The sequence below is a fragment of the Phoenix dactylifera genome, chromosome 13 (assembly GCF_051530095.1).
Source record: "Phoenix dactylifera cultivar Ajwa chromosome 13, Ajwa_hap1_PhDact_Kaust_v1.1, whole genome shotgun sequence".
Taxonomy (NCBI): domain Eukaryota; kingdom Viridiplantae; phylum Streptophyta; class Magnoliopsida; order Arecales; family Arecaceae; genus Phoenix; species Phoenix dactylifera.
In genome coordinates, this window is record NC_143202.1 from 19,726,280 (window position 1) to 19,733,771 (window position 7,492).

The 7,492-nt window shown below is 46.7% G+C and overlaps 1 pseudogene across 1 annotated transcript; it reads left to right on the top strand.

Moving 5' to 3' along the window:
• Positions 1–1,568: 1,568 nt before the first annotated feature.
• LOC103722557 (6-phosphogluconate dehydrogenase, decarboxylating 1, chloroplastic pseudogene) lies at positions 1,569–3,410 on the top strand (annotated as a pseudogene). Its single transcript, XR_015972807.2, has one exon. The product of XR_015972807.2 is annotated as a 6-phosphogluconate dehydrogenase, decarboxylating 1, chloroplastic pseudogene (transcript).
• The last annotated feature ends 4,082 nt before the right edge of the window (positions 3,411–7,492 follow it).

The window sequence follows — 7,492 nt, forward strand, 5'->3', positions numbered from 1 at the left end:
TTAAAAAATTATATTTGGTCGCCAAGAAAGTGAAAGAAAAATTAAATATATCTATTAGGAAAGAAAAGAAATTAGTAGGATGAACTTTCTTTTTTTTTTGGGTCGCAGTAAAAAAAAAATTGATGAAAAAGTTGTTGAAATTTTTTTCTTATTTATCTAAAATAATTATTGCTGGGAGAAATACTGAATAGCTCGATTTCGGGCCTAACCAACCTTCCTGTCTTTGGATATAAATCGAGATGAATGATTTCAGCTCCAACTAAGGAGTTGCTAACCGCAGAGAACAATCGACATGTGTCGACAAGAGTTAATAGCTCCAACAACTGGCGTCCTGACAGTCCTTAATCATGGCAGACTTATGTCCCGCATCAACCTGAACTGCACTCTGTCCACACGGACTAACCTCCGCACTGTGGCCGTACCACCAGTTGCTGCCTAGCGTTATTGCACATCACGTCAGCCCAGATAATGATAAGGCTGGTTTCTCCTATATAAGGAGAACAACTCAAGGGATCTGAGGTTCGCAATACGCTGCCCTTCTCACAGAGTCCTCACTTTACTAAAATCTCTTTCTTTCATATTATTGTCTCGTTGTTCTAACTTAAGCATCAGAGGGTTTCCGCCAGATATTTTTCGGCAAGCGGACTTTTTGCAGGCCACCTAGCGGAAGAGACCAGCATCCAACGCTTCCACCAGCCTGCTCAGACTGCTCCTATCTTAGTCTGGATACGACGTCAATAATTATTATCTTATTTGAATTGCCCCCGAGAAATTTTTTCATTTGTCTTCTTAAAATTGCCATATCAAGGAAAGGGAAAATTATAGAATGGTTAGAGAAAATTTGACTTCAAATTCTCTCATTTTTTTTCTCTACTTTTTGGCAATTAAATGGAGTATTAATTTCATAGAAAATAACTTCATGGATTCGGTTGTGATTCATCTTCTAAAGTCTGATGCACTAATAATTATCTAATCAAAAAGTGTGGTTGTGATTTCTTAATGAGCAAATTTCCAGGATCCCTTTACTAGGTGACATCTGGCTCGCATCTCCCAAAGTTTCCTTTCTTTACGTGGCCGTCAGCCGTTGCCTAACAGCCCAACTCGTACATGCCACCTATACTCCAACCCCCCGACCTCGACCCTTCGCTGCTTCGAAGTATCCGTCACCTCCAAAGAAAAAAAAGGAAGCAAATAGCTTCGCTTAGAAAAATCGCAAAAAACGACCCTAGCCTGCTCCTAATCCCACCCACCAACCCCCAGCCGCCCTTTCGCTCCTCCATGGGTCCGCCGTCGCTATAAAAACAAGACTTTTTTGCAAATTTCCCAGAAACCCCCTAATGACCTAAAGTTACTAAAAAGCTCCTTAAACGTTCACCCTAACTACAGAGAAATTATTACCTACCCTCTCACGACCGTTGATTCCATGAGCCCCATGTATCTTAACATATGATCATAAAAACCAGCGACTATGATTAGTTTAGGCAACAATTTAACCTTCCGACACAGAAAGAAACGTATTTTCATGGGCATCTACATGAAAAGAACAACAATGGGTGAAAATGTAAAACGGCAGAAAAATCTCTCGCTAATTCAACCATAAAACCCCGCAAAGACGGCTCCAACGCCGCGCCCCACCCCCTGTTCTTCGTCTCCTTCCTCTCCTCCTCCTCCGGCCGAAACCCTGCGTCAATCGATCGATGGAGGCGGCGGCGCTGTCGCGGATCGGGCTCGCTGGACTGGCGGTGATGGGCCAAAACCTGGCCCTCAACATCGCGGAGAAGGGCTTCCCTATCTCCGTCTACAACCGCACCGCCTCCAAGGTCGATGAAACCGTCGGCCGCGCGTCGGTGGAGGGCGGCCTCCCCCTCACCGGCCACCACTCCCCCCGCGATTTCGTCCTTTCCATCTCCCGCCCCCGTTCCATCATCATCCTCGTCAAGGCCGGTGCCCCCGTTGACCAGACCGTCGCCGCCCTCTCCCAGTTCATGGACCCCGGCGACTCCATCATCGACGGCGGTAACGAGTGGTACGAGAACACCGAGCGCCGGCTCCGCGAGGCCTCCGCCCGCGGCCTCCTCTACCTCGGCATGGGCGTCTCCGGCGGCGAGGACGGCGCCCGCCACGGCCCCTCCCTCATGCCTGGCGGCCATCTCAAGGCCTATCACAACGTCCAGGACGTCCTCGCCCGTGTCGCCGCCCAGGTCGACGATGGCCCCTGCGTTACCTTCGTCGGCGAGGGCGGCGCCGGCAACTTCGTCAAGATGGTCCATAACGGCATCGAGTACGGTGACATGCAGCTAATCTCCGAGGCCTACGACGTCCTCCGCACCGTCGGGGGCCTCTCCAACGGCGAGCTTGCGGAGATCTTTGCCGACTGGAACGACGGGGAGCTCGAGAGCTTCCTCATCGAGATCACTGCCGACATCTTCAGGGTCCCCGACGAGCATGGGGAGGGCGAGCTGGTGGACAAGATCCTCGACAAGACCGGGATGAAGGGGACTGGGAAGTGGACGGTCCAGCAGGCGGCGGAGCTCTCCGTCGCCGCCCCCACGATCGCCGCCTCCCTCGACAGCCGGTACCTCAGCGGGCTCAAGGAGGAGAGGGAGGCTGCCGCAAGAGTTCTCGACCAGGCCGGAATAGGCAGCGAGGTCTCAGGGCCATCTCTGGGACGCTCGATCAACAAGAAGCGTCTCATTGACGATGTCCGCCAGGCTCTGTACGCCTCCAAGATCTGTAGCTATGCCCAAGGGATGAACTTGCTCCGGGCCAAGAGCGAGGAGAAGGGTTGGAACCTCAATCTCGGGGAGCTGGCAAGGATCTGGAAGGGGGGTTGCATCATTAGGGCGAGGTTTTTGGACAGGATTAAGAAGGCATATGAGAGGAACCGGGGGCTTGCGAACCTCATAGTCGACCCAGAGTTTGCAAGGGAGATGGTGCAGCGGCAGGGGGCATGGAGGAGGGTCGTGGGACTGGCAATTGAGGCCGGAATCAGCACTCCTGGGATGTGCTCCAGTCTGGCATACTTTGACACATACCGCCGGGCTAGGCTGCCTGCAAACTTGGTGCAAGCGCAGAGAGACTACTTTGGGGCTCACACCTATGAGCGCATCGACCACCCCGGTTCGTTCCACACTGAGTGGTCCAAGATTGCTGGGCAGAGCAAGGCTGGTGCAGGTGCCTTCAATTGAGGTGTCCGATGGTAATTCAGTGAATTGGAAGCAGGTTTTCTTGATGTTGTTGTCTAAACCAATTCTAGTTAGTTTCTTGCTTCTAATAAATGGTTCATCTATTGAGGCTTGCCTGCTAAGAACCGCTTTTAGTTTGGTTATTTAATCAATTGTTCTGGGAGTTACTGATATTTTGTTTCCCTTTTCCTTGTCTTATACATACAATGGTTTCAGTTACTTTAAGTGCTTCTTGTGTCATTTATTCTTGATGTTCTATTTGTAGCACTCTTTGCTTAGATGCTCTGTATAATATCACATAATACATGCCAGTGTTTGTTCTGGTTGTGAGTTGATTATTTTGTCATTGTGAAACCTCCTTTATATCTGGAAAATCTTAAGTAGTTTGTTTGTTGAAAGATATGTTGAACTGCCATACATTATTCTTTTTTTTTTTTACCAAATATCCGCATGTGATGGCTCGATAATTTCACTTGCTCTCGCCTAGTTGATCAAATATTGGTGGTATAAAGTGTTTAGAAAGTACTTATTTGGAACGGGTAGGGTCTAGACCTAGCACAATCAGGATTTAGCTTGAGTTGGTTTTTAGGTTGCAATGTGGGACAGAGATGAACCAGAATCTGTTTTTTATGGATTTGGATTTTAATAAACTTCTTATCAAGTTATGGATGGTTTGTAAAGTAAATGTTTCATGCATATCAGATACTGAAGCCATTATCTCTTGATCATCCTATTAACAGAAATACATGTTGTTGTCATCCAATTTCAGAAAGCAAGTTCTTACTTTTTAGAGTATGTTACAAGAATATTCTTCTGTATTCACAAGTTTCGCTAGCATGAAAAACTGAAGCCATAATGGGTATTCATAAGCACTCGCATGATTACATCCACCTTGACCTTAGGCTTAGACCCAAGCAAATCCATTTCTTTTAACATCCTAGAGAGCATTCAGGGAGACCTATGTGTGCATTCTTTTAGGAAAATTGTAGGTAGCAGATGGGTGGCCAAGAGGTTGCCCGGGCAAATGACTATAAATTAATGCATGAAGATTACAAAAATAATGAGAATACTAATGATACTTATTGAGCAATGCCTCTTAACATGCATCAACCACCCATGAAAAGTTTATGAAGAAAAGAAAAACTACCAAGTACAATACCACTCATCATAATGAACATATTAGCATGTTTTAAGTCCAGTTCTCACATTCATCATATTGTATAAACATCTATAGACATTATATCTTCTGAGGCATGAGCTGCCATATGCTTCTTCCCCTCCATCTGATGATGTGCTCACTTCTTGAGGTGCATTGGCCGACCATCCTGACAAGAGAATGTTGTGCTCCTTAAAACCTGCCATATAGGTTGTACCATGTTATGTTCGATAACTAGGAAGTTGAGGAATGACTTGTTGGCGCTGTGCGGAAGCGTGTAGATCCCTGATATCCACTAACCTAGGGCGTCCCCTAGGGCATCAGGCCGCGTGGGGAAAGAAGGAAGAAGAGATGGAGAATCACAATCACAAACTAGGGTTTTCGTGGAGAAGAAGAGGAAGAGAAGAGAGAACGTGGGAGAAAGTTTTCTGGCGGCTCTTATTTCTCCAGAAAATAATACTAGTGATTGTGATTCTCCATTTCTTCTTCCTTCTTTCCCCATGCGGCCTGACGCCCTAGGGGACGCTCTAGGTTAGCGGATATCAGAGATCCACACGCTTCCGCACAGCGCTAACAATTGGTATCAGAGCGAAGTTTTGGCATAGAAAAGAAGAAACAGAGGAAAGACATCAAGAGGAAAGCAGTCCGCTTATCTCCCTTCAAGGTAATTTCTCAAATCAGATTTGTGTTAATTTGTGATTGTGGTCTGGCCGACCATGAACAATAACATGAAGGTGGAGTTTGAGAAGTTTAATGGAAAGGGAAGCTTCTCTATGTGGAAGGTCCGGGTGGAGGATCTTTTGGTGAAGAACTATCTGGATTCGGCCTTGGAGGACAGGTCGGAGGGTATGACAGATAAGGAATGGTTTTCTTTGGAGAAAAGGGCTTGCGCTGCCATCAGAGGATGCTTGGCGGATTCAGCCTTGTACAACGTCCTAAAGGAGAAGACACCCAAGGGATTATGGACAAAGTTGCATACCATGTATATGGTGAAGAATATGTGCAACAAGTTGATGTTGAAGAAACAATTGTACAGCCTTCGGATGCATGAAGATGGAGATATTGTTCTTCATATTCAGAGGTTTGACCAGGTTTGCAATGACTTGCAGACCCTTGGGGTGAAGATGGAAGAGGAGGATAGATCTCTACTCTTATTTTGCTCGCTGTCAGATTCTTATGATCCTTTGGTTACTACTTTGCTGTATGGGAAGGAGACGCTGAATTATGAAGACATAATTTCTGTGCTAAGGTCCAATGAGCAAAGAGAAAGATTGACAAAGGATGGAGTTTCTCAGGAAGGTCATACTGTCGGAGGGAGGCCTGAAAGAGGGAAGGAACGGAGCAAGCAAAGGGGACGATCAAAGTCCAAGAAAGGTAAGAAAGAGTTCAGATGCTACAAGTGCAATGAAGCAGGACACTTGAAGCGGAATTGTCTGCTTTGGAAGAAGCTTCAGGGAGAGAAGAATGGCAAGGATTCAGTCAGTGCCGTGGCTGATCTCAAGGTGGAGGATGATCTTTTGGTAGTTTCGGATGATCACAGGAACAATACGGATATCTGGACAATGGATTCAGCCTGTTCTCATCACTACACACCAAATCGGTCTTGGTTTGCTCCATACACTAAAATCGATGAAGGGCGTGTGACATTAGGAGATGATCATCCTTGGAAGGTGGCCGGCATTGGGACCATCAAGGTGAGAATGTTTGATGGGATGGTGCAGACTCTTACCAATGTAAAGCACGTCCTGAATCTGAAAAAGAATCTAGTGTCACTTGGCTACTTGGAGAAGAACGGTTACAGCTTTAGTTGCCATTCTAGGAGTGGTATTTTGAATATATCCACAGAAGCCATAGTTGTGATGAAGGGGAGGAGGTTGGAGAATAATTTGTACAGGATGGAAGGGTCCGTGGTGTGTGGGGGATCCGAAACAGCAATAGTGGCATAGGGCCAGCAGGAAGCATATCGTTTGTGGCATTACCGCTTGGGCCACATGGGAGATCGTGGTATGAAGATGCTGAGCAAAGATGGACTGATATCAGATCTGGATGGAGGAGTTCCAGAGGTGTGTGAGCCTTACCAGTTGGAAAAGCAACACAGGGTGAACTTTGCTACTAGTACTACACGCAGCAGTGGTCTCCTGGAGCTAGTGCACACGGATGTTTGGGGACCGGCCCCGGTCATAGCCAGAAATGGGGCAAGATATTTTCTAACCCTTATTGATGACTTTTCAAGGAGAGTTTAGGTGTACTTCTTGAGGAAAAAGTCAGAGGTCTTCTCTAAGTTCAAAGCCTGGAGGGCAGAGATAGAGAAAGAGTAGGAATGTTGCGTGAAGTGTGTGCGGTTCGACAATGGTGGCGAATTCACAAGTAAGGAATTTTTGAAATTTTGCGAAGATTGTGGGATCAAGAGGTAATTTTCAGTGAGGAAGACTCAACAGAATGTGGTGGCCGAAAGGATGAACAGGATTCTCATGGAGAAAGCTAGATGTATAAAATTGCAGGTAGGGCTTCCTAATGTGTTTTGGGTGGACACAGTAGACACAGCCTGCTACTTGGTGAATTGATCTCCTCATACAAAGCTAGATGGAAGGATTCCAGAGGAGCTATGGTCTGGAAAGAAGGTAGAGGTTGGCCATCTTAGAGTATTTGGGTGCACGGCATTTGTGCATATTGATCCCAGTGAGCGGAGCAAGTTGGATGCCAAACCACGAAAGATGGTGTTTATAGGATATCCGTGTGGAGTCAAGGGTTATCGGCTGTAGGATCCCTTGGAGAAGAAGACTACTATCAGTAGGGATGTGGTCTTTGATGAGAATTCAGTCCTAAAGATGCAAAGGGTGAATGAAGAGCGGGGGGAGAACCAACCGGACAGGGTTGGACAGCTAACTTCTTATTCAGTTTTACCTTTTGCAGGTGCACCAGAAGGACATGAAATTCAGGTGGAGCACCAGTCAAAGGTGCCTCCACATGTGGAGAGGAGCGAGATGCTAACTTGGAGATGAGATATACAAAGAGAGGAAAAAGATCCCAGCAGAAGCATCGGAGTCGCACTGCATAAGCCTAAGCGGATTGTGAGACAGCCGGAGAGGTATGGTTTTGGCGAAACCATGTCTTATGCATTGGTTGCTGTGAATGAAGATTTGGAGACCTA